The following is a 20916-nucleotide window of genomic DNA, read 5'->3' as shown; positions in this document are numbered from 1 at the left end:
CACCCGCAAAGGTAAAGCCTGCCAATAATAGAAACAACTCATTAGTGCTGCTCTCCACGGAAGTCTTTAGTAAAAGGCGAAAGACTTGTATGTTATGAAGAGAAACCAGAGTACGATTATCCGTCACTGCGGGAGCAGGGCATCAGGCTAGTTGGTATAGCCACCTTCCCCATGGTGAGCTTTGCTTGGTTGAGACGCTTGCCCCCCCCCCTTGCTCCTCGGCTGACCAAGTAGGAACAATCGGGCCCTATTCGATGGCTGCCTTGTCTTTTACTCTATGCAAAAGACAAGGCAGCAACAAAAACACCACGAGAATCCCGTATTGAGGCTTTGTTCTGACCGCTCATTCGGTGTCGCGTTTCTTTCAAGCAATTCTCCCAGTTAGCCGACACTCGGCTCGCTCCCATAGCCGTGTTAAAGTCTACTTCGCATTCACTCTCTTTTCTCTGCAGACTCTTGGGATTTTATCTATAAAATGAATTCCTTCACTCAAACTATGTTAAAACTGCTTTGTCGTTCATATTTACCATGTCTAGAAAGATTTAAACAAAAAAAACAACGTTGTACTTTGCAGTAAAAGAAAGAGCAAATCTAAAGTTTCAGGAATCCGAGAATAAGCTTACTTTCATGAGTGCTTCACGATTTCGGATTTTGCTATAAAATGAATTCCTTCACTCAAACTAAATTAAAACTGCTAAACCGCTAATCTGTTACATATAAGGCAGATGTCAAATTCACCGAAATAGGATCTAAGGGTATTCGGCCAATCGAGCTGTAGCAGCTTCGGTAAAAGAGTATAAGTTGAAGAGTTTGTGAATAAAGGTGTGCGCACACATAGTGTGCTGTACGAAAATAGGCAGGGAGCAATGCCGGCTGGGGTATATGTTCTTGTATGTTGTCTGACTGTTTGATTTGAATGTGTTGTGTAAGTGTCCTGTTGAATGTTACATTTTTGGGCTTTGACACGCTTCACTGTGGTTGTTAACTGTGTGGTGTGTCCTGAAATGTTATATGTTTGGGCTGTGTGACATGCTTAATGCTTGTCAGTAGCTATCCACTTATTCATATATAGCAACTGACAACATAAGAAGTCCGGACATACTTTGATAGTAGTTGTAGAAGTATCCTTATTGATAATAGATCACTAATTCATAGTGATAGAACAGTAGATGAACAGGTGCTTGCACATGTCTCACGAAAATAAAATGGGTGTATCATTGCTGATGGCAGAGCAATACTGCCAAACTTATGAGTTCTTGTGGCAAACTTGATTCAGTGTCTTGACGTGTATACGCTGTTTCGCTGACTTGATTGTCACAAGAAACAAAGTGTGTTTGGTATGCCAACCATACATACCTAAAAGGTGGAGCGGAAGTATTCAGCTGCAAGTAGGTGTGAATGTTCGACCATAATTTGTAAAAAGCGGTTAAGAAAAGGTTAGAATGCCCGACTATATATTAACAAAAGCGGGAGGAGAGGTCTTCGGATGAGAGTGGTTGAAAATTTCCGACCATAATGTATAAAATGCGGTGAAAAAAAGGTGTGATAGAACACTAAAAGGTGGAGCGGAAGTGTTCGGCTGCAAGAAGGTGTGAATGTCCGACTATATTTGGTGAAAAGCAGGTGAAGCAAGGTCTGAATGCCCAACCTTACATCATCAAAAGCGAGATCAGAGGTGTTTGGCTGCAAGAAGGCCATAGTTTGCCAAAAGCGGGTGAGGTGCGAATGTCCGACTAAATATCAACAAAATTTGGGGCGGAGGGCTTCGGATGCAAGTGGGTGTGAATATCCCACCATACAAGTATGGTGGAGAGGAAGCTGTGAATAGCCGACCATAGTTTGGAAAAAGCGGGTAAGAAAAGGTTTGAATGCCCGAACATACACCATCAAAAGAGGGAGCGGAGGTGTTCCGCTGTACGAAGGTGTGAATGTCCGACCATACTTGGTAAAAAGCGGGTAAGAAAAGGTTAAAATACCCGACTGTACACAATCAATAGCGGGAGCGGATGTGTTCGGCTACAAGAAGATGTGAAAGTCCGACCATGGTTTGTAAAAAGCGGGTAAGAAAAGGTGCGAATGTCCGACAATGTATGATCAAAAGAGAGAGCGGAGGTTTTCGGATACAAGAAGGTTTGAATGTCCCACCATAGTTTGTAAAAAGCGCGTAAGAAAAGCTTCGAATGCCCGACTATACACCATCAAAAGCGGGAGCAGAGGTGTTCCGCTGTAAGACGGTGTGAATGTCCGACCATAGTTGGTAAAAAGCGGGTAAGAAAAGGTTAAAATACCCGACTGTACACAATCAATAGCGGGAGCGGAGTTGTTCGGCTACAAGAAGGTGTGAAAGTCCGACCATGGTTTGTAAAAACCGGGAAGAAAAGGCTCGAAAGCCCGACTATACACCATCAAAAAGAAGGTTTGAATGTCCATCAATAATTGCTTTAAAACAAGAAAGTAAATTTTCGAATATCAAACCGCACATGATCATAAGCGGGAGAGGAGGTGTTCGGCTGCAAGAAGGTGTGAATGTCCACCCATAATTCATGAAAAATGGGTAAAAAAAAAGGTGCGAATGCCTAACAATACATTATCAAAAGCAGGATTGAATGTCAGATCATAATTTGTAAAAAGCTGATGAGAAAGGGTGAGAATGCCCGACTATACACCATCAAATGCGGGAGCGGAGTTGTTCGGCTGTGAGTAGGTGTGAATCTCCGACCATAATTGCTGAAAAATGTGTTAGAAAAGGTTAAAAATGCCGGTCCATACATCATCAAAAGCGAGAGAGGTGGTGTTCGGCTGCAAAAAGGTGTGACTGTTCGACTATAGTTTGTAAAAAGTGGGTAAGACAAGGTGCGAATGCCTGACAATGTATGATCAAAAGCGGGAGCGGAGGTGTTCAGCTGCAAGAAGGTCTACATGTCCATCAATAATTGCTAGAAAACATGAAAGAAACTTTTCGAAAATCAAACCGCACATGATCATAAGTGGGATAGGAGGTGTTCAGCTGCAAGGTGTGAATGTCCATCCATAATTCCTGAAAAATGGGCAAAAAAAAGGTTTGAATGCCCAACCATACATCATCAAAAGCAGGAGTGGAAGTGTTCGGCTACAAGAAGGTGTGAACGTCCAACCAAAATATGTAAAAAGAAGTTAAGAAAAGGTTCGAATATCCAACGAAACATAATCAAAAGCGGGAGCAGAGCTGTTCGACTGCAAGTAGGTGTGAATGTCAGATCATAATTTGCAAAAAGCTGATGAGAAAGGGTGAGAATGCCCGACTATACATCATCAAATGCGGGAGCGGAGTTGTTCGGCTGTGAGTAGGTGTGAATCTCCGACCATAATTGCTGAAAAATGTGTTAGAAAAGGTAAAAATGCCGGTCCATACATCATCAAAAGCGAGAGAGGTTGTGTTCGACTGCAAGTAGGTGTGAAAGTCCAGCCATAATTACTCACAAACGGGTAAGAAAAGGTAGTAGCCAGACCATATATGATCAAAACAGGGAGCGGAGGTGGTTCAGCTGCAAGAAGGTTTGAATGTCAAACTAAAGTTCAAATATATTAACAAAAGCGGGAGGAGAGGTCTTCGGATGAGAGTGGTTGAAAATTTCCAACCATAATGTAAAAAATGCGGTGAAAAAAAAGGTGTGATAGAACACTAAAAGGTGGAGCGGAAGTGTTCGGCTGCAAGAAGGTGTGAATGTCCAACTATATTTGGTGAAAAGCAGGTGAAGCAAGGTCTGAATGCCCAACCTTACATCATCAAAAGCAAGATCAGAGTTGTTTGGCTGCAAGAAGGCCATAGTTTGCCAAAAGCGGGTAAGGTTCGAATGTCCGACTAAATATCAACAAAATTTTGGGCGGAGGTCTTCGGATGCAAGTTGGTGTGAATATCCCACCATACAAGTATGGTGGAGAGGAAGCTGTGAATAGCTGACCATAGTTTGGAAAAAGCGGGTAAGAAAAGGTTTGAATGCCCGAACATACACCATCAACAGAGGGAGCGGAGGTGTTCCGCTGTACGAAGGTGTGAATGTCCGACCATACTTGGTAAAAAGCGGATAAGAAAAGGTTAAAATACCCGACTGTACACAATCAATAGCGGGAGCGGATGTGTTCGGCTACAAGAAGATGTGAAAGTCCGACCATGGTTTGTAAAAAGCGGGTAAGAAAAGGTGCGAATGTCCGACAATGTATGATCAAAAGAGAGAGCGGAGGTTTTCGGATACAAGAAGGTTTGAATGTCCCACCATAGTTTGCAAAAAGCGGGTAAGAAAAGCTTCGAATGCCAGACTATACACCATCAAAAGCGGGAGCAGAGGTGTTCCGCTGTAAGACGGTGTGAATGTCCGACCATAGTTGGTAAAAAGCGGGTAAGAAAAGGTTAAAATACCCGACTGTAAACAATCAATAGCGGGAGCGGAGTTGTTTGGCTACAAGAAGGTGTGAAAGTCCGACCATGGTTTGTAAAAACCGGGAAGAAAAGGCTCGAAAGCCCGACTATACACCATCAAAAAGAAGGTTTGAATGTCCATCAATAATTGATTTAAAACAAGAAAGTAAATTTTCGAATATCAAACCGCACATGATCATAAGAGAGGAGGTGTTCGGCTGCAGGAAGGTGTGAATGTCCACCCATAATTCATGAAAAATGGGTAAAAAAAAGGTGCGAATGCCTAACAATACATTATCAAAAGCAGGTGTGAATGTCAGATCATAATTTGTAAAAAGCTGATGAGAAAGGGTGAGAATGCCCGACTATACACCATCAAATGCGGGAGCGGAGGTGTTCGGCTCTGAGTAGGTGTGAATGTCCGACCATAATTGCTGAAGAATGTGTTAGAAAAGGTAAGAATGCTGGACCATACATCATCAAAAGCGGGAGAGGTGGTGTTCGGCTGCAAAAAGGTGTGACTGTTCGACTAAAGTTTGTAAAAAGTGGGTAAGACAAGGTGCGAATGCCTGACAATGTATGATCAAAAGCGGGAGCGGAGGTGTTCAGCTGCAAGAAGGTCTACATGTCCATCAATAATTGCTAGAAAACATGAAAGAAACTTTTTGAAAATCAAACCGCACATGATCATAAGTAGGATAGGAGGTGTTCAGCTGCAAGGTGTGAATGTCCACCCATAATTCCTGAAAAATGGGCATAAAAAAAGGTGTGAATGCCCAACCATACATCATCAAAAGCAGGAGTGGAAGTGTTCGGCTACAAGAAGGTGTGAACGTCCAACCAAAATATGTAAAAAGAAGTTAAGAAAAGGTTCGAATATCCAACCAAACATAATCAAAAGCGGGAGCAGAGCTGTTCGACTGCAAGTAGGTGTGAATGTCAGATCATAATTTGCAAAAAGCTGATGAGAAAGGGTGAGAATGCCCGACTATACACCATCAAATGCGGGAGCGGAGTTGTTCGGCTGTGAGTAGGTGTGAATCTCCGACCATAATTGCTGAAAAATGTGTTAGAAAAGGTAAGAATGCCGGTCCATACATCATCAAAAGCGAGAGAGGTTGTGTTCGGCTGCAAGTAGGTGTGAATGTCCAGCCATAATTACTCACAAACGGGTAAGAAAAGGTAGTATTGCCAGACCATATATGATAAAAACAGGGAGCGGAGGTGGTTCAGCTGCAAGAAGGTTTGAATGTCCGACTAAAGTTCAAATATATTAACAAAAGCGGGAGGAGAGGTCTTCGGATGAGAGTGGTTGAAAATTTCCGACCATAATGTATAAAATGCGGTGAAAAAAAGGTGTGATAGAACACTAAAAGGTGGAGCGGAAGTGTTCGGCTGCAAGAAGGTGTGAATGTCCGACTATATTTGGTGAAAAGCAGGTGAAGCAAGGTCTGAATGCCCAACCTTACATCATCAAAAGCGAGATCAGAGGTGTTTGGCTGCAAGAAGGCCATAGTTTGCCAAAAGCGGGTAAGGTGCGAATGTCCGACTAAATATCAACAAAATTTGGGGCGGAGGTCTTCGGATGCAAGTGGGTGTGAATATCCCACCATACAAGTATGGTGGAGAGGAAGCTGTGAATAGCTGACCATAGTTTGGAAAAAGCGGGTAAGAAAAGGTTTGAATGCCCGAACATACACCATCAAAAGAGGGAGCGGAGGTGTTCCGCTGTACGAAGGTGTGAATGTCCGACCATACTTGGTAAAAAGTGGGTAAGAAAAGGTTAAAATACCCGACTGTACACAATCAATAGCGGGAGCGGATGTGTTCGGCTACAAGAAGATGTGAAAGTCCGACCATGGTTTGTAAAAAGCGGGTAAGAAAAGGTGCGAATGTCCGACAATGTATGATCAAAAGAGAGAGCGGAGGTTTTCGGATACAAGAAGGTTTGAATGTCCCACCATAGTTGGTAAAAAGCGGGTAAGAAAAGGTTCGAATGCCCGACTATACACCATCAAAAGCGGGAGCAGAGGTGTTCCGCTGTAAGACGGTGTGAATGTCCGACCATAGTTGGTAAAAAGCGGGTAAGAAAAGGTTAAAATACCCGACTGTACACAATCAATAGCGGGAGCGGAGTTGTTCGGCTACAAGAAGGTGTGAAAGTCCGTCCATGTTTTGTAAAAACCGGGAAGAAAAGGCTCGAAAGCCCGACTATACACCATCAAAAAGAAGGTTTGAATGTCCATCAATAATTGCTTTAAAACAAGAAAGTAAATTTTCGAATATCAAACCGCACATGATCATAAGCGGGAGAGGAGGTGTTCGGCTGCAAGAAGGTGTGAATGTCCACCCATAATTCATGAAAAATGGGTAAAAAAAAAGGTGCAAATGCCTAACAATACATTATCAAAAGCAGGTGTGAATGTCAGATCATAATTTGTAAAAAGCTGATGAGAAAGGGTGAGAATGCCCGACTATACACCATCAAATGCGGGAGCGGTGGTGTTCGGCTCTGAGTAGGTGTGAATCTCCGACCATAATTGCTGAAAAATGTGTTAGAAAAGGTAAAAATGCCGGTCCATACATCATCAAAAGCGAGAGAGGTTGTGTTCGACTGCAAGTAGGTGTGAATGTCCAGCCATAATTACTCACAAACGGGTAAGAAAAGGTAGTAGCCAGACCATATATGATCAAAACAGGGAGCGGAGGTGGTTCAGCTGCAAGAAGGTTTGAATGTAAAACTAAAGTTCAAATATATTAACAAAAGCGGGAGGAGAGGTCTTCGGATGAGAGTGGTTGAAAATTTCCAAACATAATGTATAAAATGCGGTGAAAATAAAGGTGTGATAGAACACTAAAAGGTGGAGCGGAAGTGTTCGGCTGCAAGAAGGTGTGAATGTCCGACTATATTTGGTGAAAAGCAGGTGAAGCAAGGTCTGAATGCCCAACCTTAAATCATCAAAAGCAAGATCAGAGTTGTTTGGCTGCAAGAAGGCCATAGTTTGCCAAAAGCGGGTAAGGTGCGAATGTCCGACTAAATATCAACAAAATTTGGGGCGGAGGTCTTCGGATGCAAGTGGGTGTGAATATCCCACCATACAAGTATGGTGGAGAGGAAGCTGTGAATAGCCGACCATAGTTTGGAAAAAGCGGGTAAGAAAAGGTTTGAATGCCCGAACATACACCATCAAAAGAGGGAGCGGAGGTGTTCCGCTGTACGAAGGTGTGAATGTCCGACCATGGTTTGTAAAAAGCGGGTAAGAAAAGGTGCGAATGTCCGACAATGTATGATCAAAAGAGAGAGTGGAGGTTTTCGGATACACGAAAGTTTGAATGTCCTACCATAGTTTGTAAATAGCGGGTAAGAAAAGGTTCGAATGCCCGACTATACACCATAAAAAGTGGGAGCGGAGGTGTTCCGCTGTAAGATGGTGTGATTGTCCGACCATAGTTGGTAAAAAGCGGGTAAGAAAAGGTTAAAATACCCGACTGTACAAAATCAATAGCGGGAGCGGAGTTGTTCGGCTACAAGAAGGTGTGAAAGTCCGACCATGGTTTGTAAAAAGCAGTTAAGAAAAGGTTCGAATATCCAACCAAACGTAATCAAAAGCGGGAGCAGAGCTGTTCGACTGCAAGTAGGTGTGAATGTCCAGCCATAATTACTCACAAACGGGGGAAGAAAAGGTAGTATTGCCAGACCATGCATGATCAAAACAGGGAGCGGAGGTTCAGCTGCAAGGTGTGAATGTCTGACTATAGTTTGTAAAAAGCGGGTAAGACAAGGTGCGAATGCCCGACAATGTATGATCAAAAGAAAGAGCGGAGGTGTTCGGCTGCAAGGTCTGAATGTCCAACCATAATTTGTAAAAACCGGGTAAGAAAAGGCTCGAAAGCCCGACTATACATCATCAAAAGCGGGAGCGGAGGTGTTCAGCTGTAAGAAGGTGTGAATGTTCGACTAAAGTTTGTAAAAAGCTGGTAAGACAAGGAGCGATTTCCCGACATTGTATGATCAAAAGCGGGAGCGGAGGTGTCCAGCTGTGAGTAGGTGTGAATGTCCGACCATAATTGCTGAAAAATGTGTTAGAAAAGGTAAGAATACTGAACCATACATCATCAAAAGCGGTAGAGGTGGTGTTCGGCTGCAAGAAGGTGTGAAAGTCCGACAATGGTTTGTAAAAAGTGGGTAATAAAAGGTTCGAATGCCCGAATATATATCATCAAAAGCGGAAGCGGAGGTGTTCGGATGCAAGAAGGTGTGAACGTCCGACCAAAGTTTGTAAAAAGCAGTGAAAAGCGAGAAAAAGCTTTTCGTGAGTTCTGCATGATTTGGGATTTTGCTTATAAAATGCATTACTTCACTCAAACTAGGTTAAAACTGATTTGTCCTTCATATTTACCATGTCTACAAAGATTTAAACAAAAAAACAACGTTGTACTTTGCAGTAAAAGAAAGAGCAAATCTAAAGTTTCAGGAATCCGAGTATAAGCCTGCTTTCATGAGTTCTGCACGATTTCGGATTTTGCTATAAAATGAATTGCTTTGCTCAAACCAAGTTAAAACTGCTTTGTACTTCCATATTCATCAATGTCTAGATCGACTTCAACAAAGAAAAACATTGGACTTTGAAGAAGTTGAAATCCATCTACACATTGATAAATATGAAGGACAAAGTAGTTCCCACTTGCCCATAAGAAAAGAAGCTTATTCTCGGATTCCTGATCAGTTCAGGAAACTTCAGTTTTGTTCTTTCTTCTACTGCAAAATACAATGTTTTTCTTTGTTGAAGTCGATCTAGACATTGATAAATATGAATGAAAAAGCAGTTTCAACTTGGTTTGAGTGAATGAATTAATTTTATACATAAAATCCGAAATCGTGCAGAACTCATGAAAATAAGCTTATTCTCGGATTCCTAAAACTTTTGATTGGCTCTTTCTTTTACTGCAAAGTACAACGTTGTTTTTTTGTTTAAGTCTATCGAGACATTGATAAATATGAAGGTAAAAGCCGTTTTAACATAGTTTGAGTGAAGGAATTGATTTTATAGATAAAATCCCAAATCATGCAGAACTCCTCAAAAGGGGCGTATGGCTTAATCACAAGTGTGGCTCTTTCTCATTCAGGGTAGTATGAGGAAGTTTATGCTTGAAATATATGTAGAAATGGGTACATATGAAGGACAAAGCAGTGTTAACTTAGTTTGAGTGAAGGAATTCATTTTATACATAAAATCCCAAATCATGCAGAACGTATGAAAAGAAGCTTATTCTCGGATTCCTGATCCTTCAGTTTTGCTCTTTCTTCTACTGCAAAATACAATGTTGTTCTTTGTTGAAGTCGATCTAGACATTGATAAATATGAATGAAAAAGCAGTTTTAACTTGGTTTGAGTGAATGAATTCATTTTATACATAAAATCCGAAATCGTGCAGAACTCATGAAAATAAGCTTATTCTCGGATTCCTAAAACTTTTGATTTGCTCTTTCTTTTATTGCAAAGTACAACGTTGTTTTTTTGTTTAAATCTATCGAGACATTGATAAATATGAAGGTAAAAGCCGTTTTAACATAGTTTGAGTGAAGGAATTGATTTTATAGATAAAATCCCAAATCATGCAGAACTCCTCAAAAGGGGCGTATGGCTTAATCACAAGTGTGGCTCTTTCTCATTCAGGGTAGTATGAGGAAGTTTATGCTTGAAATATATGTAGAAATGGGTACATATGAAGGACAAAGCAGTGTTAACTTAGTTTGAGTGAAGGAATTCATTTTATACATAAAATCCCAAATCATGCAGAACGTATGAAAAGAAGCTTATTCTCGGATTCCTGATCCTTCAGTTTTGCTCTTTCTTCTACTGCAAAATACAATGTGGTTCTTTGTTGAAGTCGATCTAGACATTGATAAATATGAAGGAAAAAGCAGTTTTAACTTGGTTTGAGTGAATGAATTAATTTTATACATAAAATCCGAAATCGTGCAGAACTCATGAAAATAAGCTTATTCTCGGATTCCTAAAACTTTGGATTTGCTCTTTCTTTTATTGCAAAGTACAACGTTGTTTTTTTTTTGTTTAAATCTATCGAGACATTGACATATATGAAGGTAAAAGCCGTTTTAACATAGTTTGAGTGAAGGAATTAATTTTATAGATAAAATCCCAAATCATGCAGAACTCCTCAAAAGGGAGTTATGGCTTAATCACAAGTGTGGCTCTTTCTCATTCAGGGTAAAATGAGGAAGTTTATGCTTGAAATATATGTAGAAATGGGTACATATGAAGGACAAAGCAGTGTTAACTTAGTTTGCGTGAAGAAATTCATTTTATACATAAAATCCGAAATCGTGCAGAACTCATGCAAATAAGCTTATTCTCGGATTCCTAAAACTTTTGATTTGCACTTTCTTTTACTGCAAAGTACAACGTTGTTTTTTGTTGAAATCTATCTAGACATTGATTACATTCACACCTACTTGCAGTCGAACACCTTCTCATCCACTTAAGATCATGTGCGGTTGGGCTTTCGCACCTTTTCTTACCCATTTTTCAGTAATTATGGGTGGACATTCAGACCTTCTTGCAGCCGAAAACCTCCGCTCCTCTTTTGATCATACATTGTCGGGCATTCACACCTTGTCTTACCCGCTTTTTACAAACTTTAGTTTTACATTCAAACCTTCTTGCAGCTGAACCACCTCCGCTCCCTGTTTTGATCATATATGGTCGGGCAATAGTACCTTTTCTTACCCGTTTGTGAGTAATTATGGCTGGACATTCACACCTACTTGCAGCCGAACACAACCTCTCTCGCTTTTGATGATATATGGTCCGGCCTTCTTACCTTTTCTAACACATTTTTCAGCAATTATGGTCGGACATTCACACCTACTCACAGACGAACACCTCCGCTCCCACATTTGATAGTGTATAGTCGGGCATTCTCACCCTTTCTCATCAGCTTTTTGCAAATTATGATCTGATATTCACACCTACTTGAAGTCGAACAGCTCTGCTCCCGCTTTTGATTATGTTTGGTTGGATATTCGAACCTTTTCTTAATGCTTTTTACAAACTTTGGTCGGACGTTCACACCGTCTTGCAGCCGAACACCTCCACTTCCGCTTTTGATGGTGTATAGTCGGGCATTCGAGCCTTTTCTTACCCACCTATTACTTACTATGGTTGGACATTCAAACCTTCTTGTCGCCGAACACATCCGCTCCTGCTTTTGATGATGTATGATTTGGCATTCGCACCTTTTCTTACCCATTTTTCAGTAATTATTGGTCGGACATTCAGACCTTCTTGCACCTGAACACCTCTGCTCCCGCTTTTGATGGTGTATAGTCGGGCTTTCGAGCCTTTTCTTCCCCGATTTTTACAAATTATGGTTGGACATTCAGACCTTGCAGCCGAAAACCTCCGCTCCCTCTTTTGATCATACATTGTCGGGCATTCGCCCCTTGTCTTACACGGTTTTTACAAACTTTAGTCAGACATTCACACCTTGCAGCTGAACCACCTCCATTCCCTGTTTTGATCATATGTGGTCTGGAAATACTACCTTTTCTTCCCCCGTTTTTGAGTAATTATGGCTGGACATTACACCTACTTGCAGCCGAAAAACCACCTTTCCCGCTTTTGATGATGTATTGTCCGGCATTCTAGTCTTTTCTATCACATTTTTCAGCAATTATGATCTGACATTCACACCTACTTGCAGTCGAACAGCTCTGCTCCCGCTTTTGATTATGTTCGGTTGGATATTCAAACCTTTTCTTAACTGCTTTTTACAAACTTTGGTCGGACGTTCACACCTTCTTGCAGCCGAAAAACCCCGCTTCCGCTTTTGATGGTATATATTCGGGTATTCGAACCTTCTCTTACCCGCTTTTTACAAACCATGGTTGGACTTTCATACCTTCTTGTAGCTGAACAACTCCACTCCTGCTTTTGATGATTTATGGTTGGACATTCGCATCTTTTCTTACCCATTTTTCAGTAATTATAGGTGGATATTCACATCTTCTTGCAGCTGAACACCTCCTCTCCCGCTAATGATCATGTAAGGTTTGATATTCGAAAATTTTCTTTCATGTTTTAAAGCAATTATTAATGGACATTCACACCTACTTGCAGCCGAACACCACCTCTCCCGCTTTTGATGATGTATGGACCGGCATTCTTACCTTTTCTAACACATTTTTCAGCAATTATGGTTGGAAAATCACACCTACTCACAGCCGAACAACTCCGCTACCGCATTTGATGGTGTATAGTCGAGATTTCTCACCCTTTCTCATCAGCTTTTTGCAAATTATTCTCTGACATTCACACCTAATTGCAGTCGAACAGCTCTGCTCCCGCTTTTGATTATGTTTGGTTAGATATTCGAACCTTTTCTTAACTGCTTTTTTACAAACTTTGGTCGGACGTTCACACCTTCTTGCAGCCGAACACCTACACTTCCGGTTTTGATAGTGTATATTCGGGCATACGAACCTTTTCTTACCCGCTTTTTACAAACCATGGTCGGACTTTCACACCTTCTCTTAGCTGAACAACTTCGATCCCTTTTATGATCATGTACGGTTTGATATTCGAAAATTTACTTTCTTGTTTTAAAGCAATTATTGATGGACATTCAAACCTTCTTTTTGATGGTGTATAGTCGGGTTTTCGAGCCTTTTCTTCCCGGTTTTTACAAACCATGGTCGGACTTTCACACCTTCTTGTAGCCGAACAACTCCGCTCCTGCTATTGATTGTGTACAGTCGGGTATTTTAACCTTTTCTTACCCGCTTTTTACCAACTATGGTCGGACATTCACACCGTCTTACAGCGGAACACCTCTGCTCCCGCTTTTGATGGTGTATAGTCGGGCATTCGAACCTTTTCTTACCCGCTTTTTACAAACTATGGTGGGACATTCAAACCTTCTTGTATCCGAAAACCTCCGCTCTCTCTTTTGATCATACATTGTCGGACATTCGCACCTTTTCTTACCCGCTTTTTACAAACCATGGTCGGACTTTCACACCTTCTTGTAGCCGAACACATCCACTCCCGCTATTGATTGTGTACAGTCGGGTATTTTAACCTTTTCTTACCCGCTTTTTACCAACTATGGTCGGACATTCACACCTTCGTACAGCGGAACACCTCCGCTCCCTCTTTTGATGGTGTATGTTCGGGTATTCAAACCTTTTCTTACCCGCTTTTTCCAAACTATGGTCGGCTATTCACAGCTTCCTCTCCACCATACTTGTATGTTTGGATATTCACACCCACTTGCATCCGAAGACCTCTGCCCAAAATTTTTTTGATATTTAGTCGGACATTCGCACCTTACCCGCTTTTGGCAAACTATCGCCTTCTTGCAGCCAAACACCTCTGATCTCGCATTTGATGATGTAAGGTTTGGCATTCAGACCTTGCTTCACCTGCTTTTCACCAAATATAGTCGGACATTCACACCTTCTTGCAGCCGAACACTTCCGCTCCACGTTTTAGTGTTCTATCACACCTTTTTTTCACCGCATTTTATACATTATGGTCGGAAATTTTGACATCTGCCTTACATGTAACAGATTAGCGGTTTAGCAGTTTTAATTTAGTTTGAGTGAAGGAATTCATTTTAAAGCAAAATCCGAAATCGTGAAGAACTCATGAAAGTAAGCTTATTCTCGGATTCCTGAAACTTTGGATTTGCTATTTTTTTTACTGCAAAGTACAACGTTGGTTTTTTTGTTTAAATCTTTCAAGACATGGTAAATATGATTTTTATATATATAATAAATATATTTATTTCTGTTTACAATATATGACATGTAATAGAACTGAACCGGACCCGGGGGACAAGGAAAGAAGAAGAAGAAGAAGAGGAAAGAAGAGAAAAACAGAACATACATCGCATACAACACAGCTGTGGATATAGATGACCTGAGACGACATGATAATACATCAACTGCTTAGCGACCATGCTACTGGACTACTGAATGTGGTTGTGTGTGTGTGAGAACATGCAACACCCATGGCACAGGACCTACATGATAACCGTGCTTAGTTATGAGTGTATAAGCGTACAGGGCCACAATCCACAGCCCCCCCAAGCAATCAGAAGCAGGCAGAGAGGGCCACAAGACCCAGGCCACCAGCAGCCCCCACAGAGCACAGAACCCAGGAAGCCCACCGCAGGGGCAACCACGAATCCACCCAGAAGACTGCAGAGGAAGCCCCCGGAAAGAGCCCCTATAAGCATAGGGCAGAGGCCCTCCGGGAGCCAGGGGCAACGGCCCACCGACGTCGCCAGGCCCCAGCCGCCCAGACATGGGCCGTGCACTGGATCCGGGCCCCAGGAGCCCGAGCGCCCCCAAACCCCCCGGCAGAGGCCCCACCCAATACCGAGGAGGGCCAAGCGCCCCAGACAGCCACACAGTGGGTCAGTGCCTGCCCCAGCACCCCTGGCCAAGTGCCCTGGGAGTCAAGACGTGCCCACAGGTGGGTGAAGTCGCGAGCAGCGGAGAGAGGCCACGCCGCCCCCCCCCATCGGGAGAAGCACAGGCAGGCCAGGCGACAGCAAGTCCAAGATCCAGGCCCAATCATTACCACACACACTTTCATGTCACATACATCCACACGTCCTCCCTCCCTCGACTCCGCTGGGGTGTAGTGCAGCGGGCACACCAGGGGGCCAGCAGCCCCCCAGCCACCACAGACCCCAAACCAGCAGAACAATTAATTAATCCTCCTGGCCCCTCCCGCCCCGAGCAGCAACCAGGAAGCAGGGGTGTGCGAAGAAGACCCCTCCCCTCACCCTTCTGGCTCTTCAATATTTTCTAATAGTGAGCAATTAAAATTGAGGGGCAGCCAAACTTGTAGAACTGGGAGCGTGGCCCTCTGGGCAGCCTACATACCCAAAGAGCCCCACCCACCAGATGCCACTCAGTGTAACCACCCCCCAAGACCTAATGTGTGTGTGTGAGTGTGTTTGATAAGTAGTAATGTCTAAGGTGTAATTAAAACAGGGGTGGGAACTGCAGAGTGCAACTACTGCAGAGTCCACTACACCCCACCGAACACACACGCCCCCAAAACCCTTCATGTGTGAGTGTGTGCTGTGTACAGGAGCCAGAAGGGAGAGGGGTATGGGGATATACACTGGGGGCAGCCAGGGACTGGCTGCAATAGGCATCCCCGCTACCAGGGAGCCAACACAGGACAGGAGGGCCTGATGTCCACCAGACTCGGGGCCTGCAGCGACCATATTCTGGTCCCGGGACGCCCGGGCCTGAGACCCACCATCACCCAGGCCCCCCCAGGCCCCCCCTCAACAGGTGCGCTCTTGTGAAAAAGCAAACAGCGGCAGCAACAAAAACACAACGGGAACACCGTATTGAGGCTTTGTTCTGACCGCTCATTTGGTATGGCGTTTCTTTCAAGCAATTCTCCCGGTTAGCCCGCACTCGGCTCGCTCCCAGAGCCGTGTTAAAGTCTACTTCGCATTCACTCTCTTTTCTCAGCAGACTAAAAGAAAGTTTCATCTTGGGCTCCCTGAAACTTGCATCCTGCACCGCTGTTTGCTTTTTCACAAGAGTAGAGAAGAGCGCACCGTTCCCAGCGGCACTGCAGTACGGGGTCAATGCTTGGAGTGAACGGAGCAAGCAAATTTTTCAACTCCTATTGCTAAAAATCCATTTAATATGTAGTCCTCGTATAGAGGACATATCAGATATTAAACTGATAAGAACAGATACTACACTTGATCTTAGCCAAAAGGCCGAGAAGCGACAACTGTCCACTGGTTCACGTCCGAGGGCCCTTCCTGGCACAATGCGCACTTGTCCGCTAACACCCCTGTTCTTTTTATGGCCATAGGTGGCCAGAGTGTCACTTTGCACCTCCGCCCACCTGCTGCACTGAGCACTCTTCAGCCCTTTTAAATGGTATAACTTTGCACTCCCGCACGCTCCAGCAAGCACCATTCAAGCAACAACTTTGCACTCCAGCTTCGAACATCGGCACAGTCGCAACAAGTAAGGCGACTCTACTCAGAGAAGTCACTCTGCACAGTAACAAGATTTCTTTTGCACAGACAGAAAGGGCTTCACCCGCAAAGGTAAAGCCTGCCAAAAATAGAAACAACTCATTAGTGCTGCTCTCCACAGAAGTCTTTAGTAAAAGGCGAAAGACTTGTACGTTATGAAGAGAAACCAGAGTACGATTATCCGTCACTGCGGGAGCAGGGCATCAGGCTAGTTGGCATAGCCACCTTCCCCATGGTGAGCTTTGCTTGGTTGAGACGCTTGCCCCCCCCCCCCCCCCCCCACTGCTCCTCGGCTGATCAAGTAGGAACAATCGGGCCCTATTCGATGGCTGCCTTGTCTTTTACTCTGTGCAAAAGGCAAGGCAGCAACAAAAACACCACGGGAAAACCGTATTGAGGCTTTGTTCTGACCGCTCATTCGGTGTCGCGTTTCTTTCAAGCAATTCTCCCGGTTAGCCCTTACTCGGCTCGCTCCCAGAGCCGTGTTAAAGTCTACTTCGCATTCACTCTCTTTTCTCAGCAGACTCTTGGGATTTTATATTTATATATATATTTCGAATATCCAACCAAACATAATCAAAAGCGGGAGCAGAGCTGTTCGACTGCAAGTAGGTGTGAATGTCAGATCATAATTTGCAAAAAGCTGATGAGAAAGGGTGAGAATGCCCGACTATACACCATCAAATGCGGGAGCGGAGTTGTTCGGCTGTGAGTAGGTGTGAATCTCCGACCATAATTGCTGAAAAATGTGTTAGAAAAGGTAAGAATGCCGGTCCATACATCATCAAAAGCGAGAGAGGTTGTGTTCGGCTGCAAGTAGGTGTGAATGTCCAGCCATAATTACTCACAAACGGGTAAGAAAAGGTAGTATTGCCAGACCATATATGATAAAAACAGGGAGCGGAGGTGGTTCAGCTGCAAGGTTTGAATGTCCGACTAAAGTTCAAATATATTAACAAAAGCGGGAGGAGAGGTCTTCGGATGAGAGTGGTTGAAAATTTCCGACCATAATGTATAAAATGCGGTGAAAAAAAGGTGTGATAGAACACTAAAAGGTGGAGCGGAAGTGTTCGGCTGCAAGAAGGTGTGAATGTCCGACTATATTTGGTGAAAAGCAGGTGAAGCAAGGTCTGAATGCCCAACCTTACATCATCAAAAGCGAGATCAGAGGTGTTTGGCTGCAAGAAGGCCATAGTTTGCCAAAAGCGGGTAAGGTGCGAATGTCCGACTAAATATCAACAAAATTTGGGGCGGAGGTCTTCGGATGCAAGTGGGTGTGAATATCCCACAATACAAGTATGGTGGAGAGGAAGCTGTGAATAGCTGACCATAGTTTGGAAAAAGCGGGTAAGAAAAGGTTTGAATGCCCGAACATACACCATCAAAAGAGGGAGCGGAGGTGTTCCGCTGTACGAAGGTGTGAATGTCCGACCATACTTGGTAAAAAGTGGGTAAGAAAAGGTTAAAATACCCGACTGTACACAATCAATAGCGGGAGCGGATGTGTTCGGCTACAAGAAGATGTGAAAGTCCGACCATGGTTTGTAAAAAGCGAGTAAGAAAAGGTGCGAATGTCCGACAATGTATGATCAAAAGAGAGAGCGGAGGTTTTCGGATACAAGAAGGTTTGAATGTCCCACCATAGTTGGTAAAAAGCGGGTAAGAAAAGGTTCGAATGCCCGACTATACACCATCAAAAGCGGGAGCAGAGGTGTTCCGCTGTAAGACGGTGTGAATGTCCGACCATAGTTGGTAAAAAGCGGGTAAGAAAAGGTTAAAATACCCGACTGTACACAATCAATAGCGGGAGCGGAGTTGTTCGGCTACAAGAAGGTGTGAAAGTCCGACCATGGTTTGTAAAAACCGGGAAGAAAAGGCTCGAAAGCCCGACTATACACCATCAAAAAGAAGGTTTGAATGTCCATCAATAATTGCTTTAAAACAAGAAAGTAAATTTTCGAATATCAAACCGCACATGATCATAAGCGGGAGAGGAGGTGTTCGGCTGCAAGAAGGTGTGAATATCCACCCATAATTCATGAAAAATGGGTAAAAAAAAAGGTGCGAATGCCTAACAATACATTATCAAAAGCAGGTGTGAATGTCAGATCATAATTTGTAAAAAGCTGATGAGAAAGGGTGAGAATGCCCGACTATACACCATCAAATGCGGGAGCGGTGGTGTTCGGCTCTGAGTAGGTGTGAATCTCCGACCATAATTGCTGAAAAATGTGTTAGAAAAGGTAAGAATGCCGGTCCATACATCATCAAAAGCGAGAGAGGTTGTGTTCGGCTGCAAGTAGGTGTGAATGTCCAGCCATAATTACTCACAAACGGGTAAGAAAAGGTAGTATTGCCAGACCATATATGATCAAAACAGGGAGCGGAGGTGGTTCAGCTGCAAGAAGGTTTGAATGTCCGACTAAAGTTCAAATATATTAACAAAAGCGGGAGGAGAGGTCTTCGGATGAGAGTGGTTGAAAATTTCCAACCATAATGTATAAAATGCGGTGAAAAAAAGGTGTGATAGAACACTAAAAGGTGAAGCGGAAGTGTTCGGCTGGAAGAAGGTGTGAATGTCCGACTATATTTGGTGAAAAGCAGGTGAAGCAAGGTCTGAATGCCAAACCTTACATCATCAAATGCGAGATCAGAGGTGTTTGGCTGCAAGAAGGCCATAGTTTGACAAAAGCGGGTAAGGTGCGAATGTCCGACTAAATATCAAAAAAATTTGGGGCAGAGGTCTTCGGATGCAAGTGGGTGTGAATATCCAACCATACAAGTATGGTGGAGAGGAAGCTGTGAATAGCCGACCATAGTTTGGAAAAAGCGGGTAAGTAAAGGTTTGAATACCCCAACATACACCATCAAAAGAGGGAGCGGAGGTGTTCCGCTGTACGAAGGTGTGAATGTCCGACCATAGTTGGTAAAAAGCGGGTAAGAAAAGGTTAAAATACCCGACTGTACACAATCAATAGCGGGAGTGGATGTGTTCGGCTACAAGAAGGTGTGAAAGTCCGACCATGGTTTGTAAAAAGCGGGTAAGAAAAGGTGCGAATGTCCGACAATGTATGATCAAAAGAGAGAGCGGAGGTATTCGGATACAAGAAGGTTTGAATGTCCCACCATAGTTTGTAAAAAGCGGGTAAGAAAAGGTTCGAATGCCCGACTATACACCATCAAAAGCGGGAGCAGAGGTGTTCCGCTGTAAGACGGTGTGAATGTCCGACCATAGTTGGTAAAAAGCGGGTAAGAAAAGGTTAAAATACCCGACTGTACACTATCAATAGCAGGAGCGGAGTTGTTCGGCTACAAGAAGGTGTGAAAGTCCGACCATGGTTTGTAAAAACCGGGAAGAAAAGGCTCTAAAGCCCGACTATACATCATCAAAAAGAAGGTTTGAATGTCCTTCAATAATTGCTTTAAAACAAGAAAGGAAATTTTCGAATAGCAAACCGTACATGATCATAAGCGGGAGAGGAGGTGTTCCGCTGTAAGACGGTGTGAATGTCCGACCATAGTTGGTAAAAAGCGGGTAAGAACAGGTTAAAATACCCGACTGTACACAATCAATAGCGGGAGCGGAGTTGTTCGGCTACTAAAAGGTGTAAAAGTCCGACCCTGGTTTGTAAAAAGCGGGTAAGAAAAGGTTCGAATGCCCGAACATACACCATCAAAAGAGGGAGCGTAGGTGTTCCGCTGTAAGACGGTGTGAATGTCCGATCATGGTAAAAAGCGGGTAAGAAAAGGTTAAAATACCCGACTGTAAACAATCAAAAGAGGGAGCGGAGTTGTTCAGCTAAGAGAAGGTGTGAAAGTCCGACCATGGTTTGTAAAAAGCGGGTAAGAAAAGGTTCGTATGCCCGAATATACACTATCAAAACCGGAAGTGTAGGTGTTCGGCTGCAAGAAGGTGTGAACGTCCGACCAAAGTTTGTAAAAAAGCAGTTAAGAAAAGGTTCGAATATCTAACCAAACATAATCAAAAGCGGGAGCAGAGCTGTTCGACTGCAAGTAGGTGTGAATGTCAGAGAATAATTTGCAAAAAGCTGATGAGAAAGGGTGAGAAATCCCGACCATACACCATCAAATGCGGTAGCCTAGTTGTTCGGCTGTGAGTTGGTGTGAATCTCCAACCATAATTGCTGAAAAATGTGTTAGAAAAGGTAAGAATGCCGGTCCATACATCATCAAAATCGGGAGAGGTGGTGTTCAGCTGCAAGAAGGTCTAAATGTCCATCAATAATTGCTAGAAAACATGAAAGAAAATTTTCGAAAATCAAACCACACATGATCATAAGTGGGAGAGGAGGTGTTCAGCTGCAAGAAGGTGTGAATGTCCACCCATAATACCTGAAAAATGGGTAAAAAAAAGATGCGAATGCCCAACCATACATCATCAAAAGCAGGAGTGCATGTGTTCGGCTACAAGAAGGTGTGAACGTCCAACCAAAGTTTGTAAAAAGCAG

At 43.4% G+C, this 20916-nt stretch overlaps 3 non-coding genes across 3 annotated transcripts; all 3 read right to left on the bottom strand.

Annotated features, from left to right (window-relative positions):
* Positions 1–114, bottom strand: LOC140270957 (U5 spliceosomal RNA). The gene has a single exon (XR_011907774.1). It is a non-coding gene; the product is annotated as a U5 spliceosomal RNA (small nuclear RNA).
* Positions 115–16001: 15887 nt separating this feature from the next.
* LOC140271003 (U2 spliceosomal RNA) lies at positions 16002–16192 on the bottom strand. Its single transcript, XR_011907816.1, has one exon. It is a non-coding gene; the product is annotated as a U2 spliceosomal RNA (small nuclear RNA).
* A 316-nt stretch (positions 16193–16508) lies between these two features.
* Positions 16509–16622, bottom strand: LOC140270951 (U5 spliceosomal RNA). Its single transcript, XR_011907769.1, has one exon. It is a non-coding gene; the product is annotated as a U5 spliceosomal RNA (small nuclear RNA).
* Positions 16623–20916: the final 4294 nt, after the last annotated feature.

This window comes from Leuresthes tenuis, unplaced genomic scaffold (genome assembly GCF_036924035.1).
Source record: "Leuresthes tenuis unplaced genomic scaffold, fLeuTen1.0.hap1 SCAF_15, whole genome shotgun sequence".
Classification (NCBI taxonomy): domain Eukaryota; kingdom Metazoa; phylum Chordata; class Actinopteri; order Atheriniformes; family Atherinopsidae; genus Leuresthes; species Leuresthes tenuis.
This window is presented reverse-complemented; position numbering and strand designations above follow the sequence as displayed.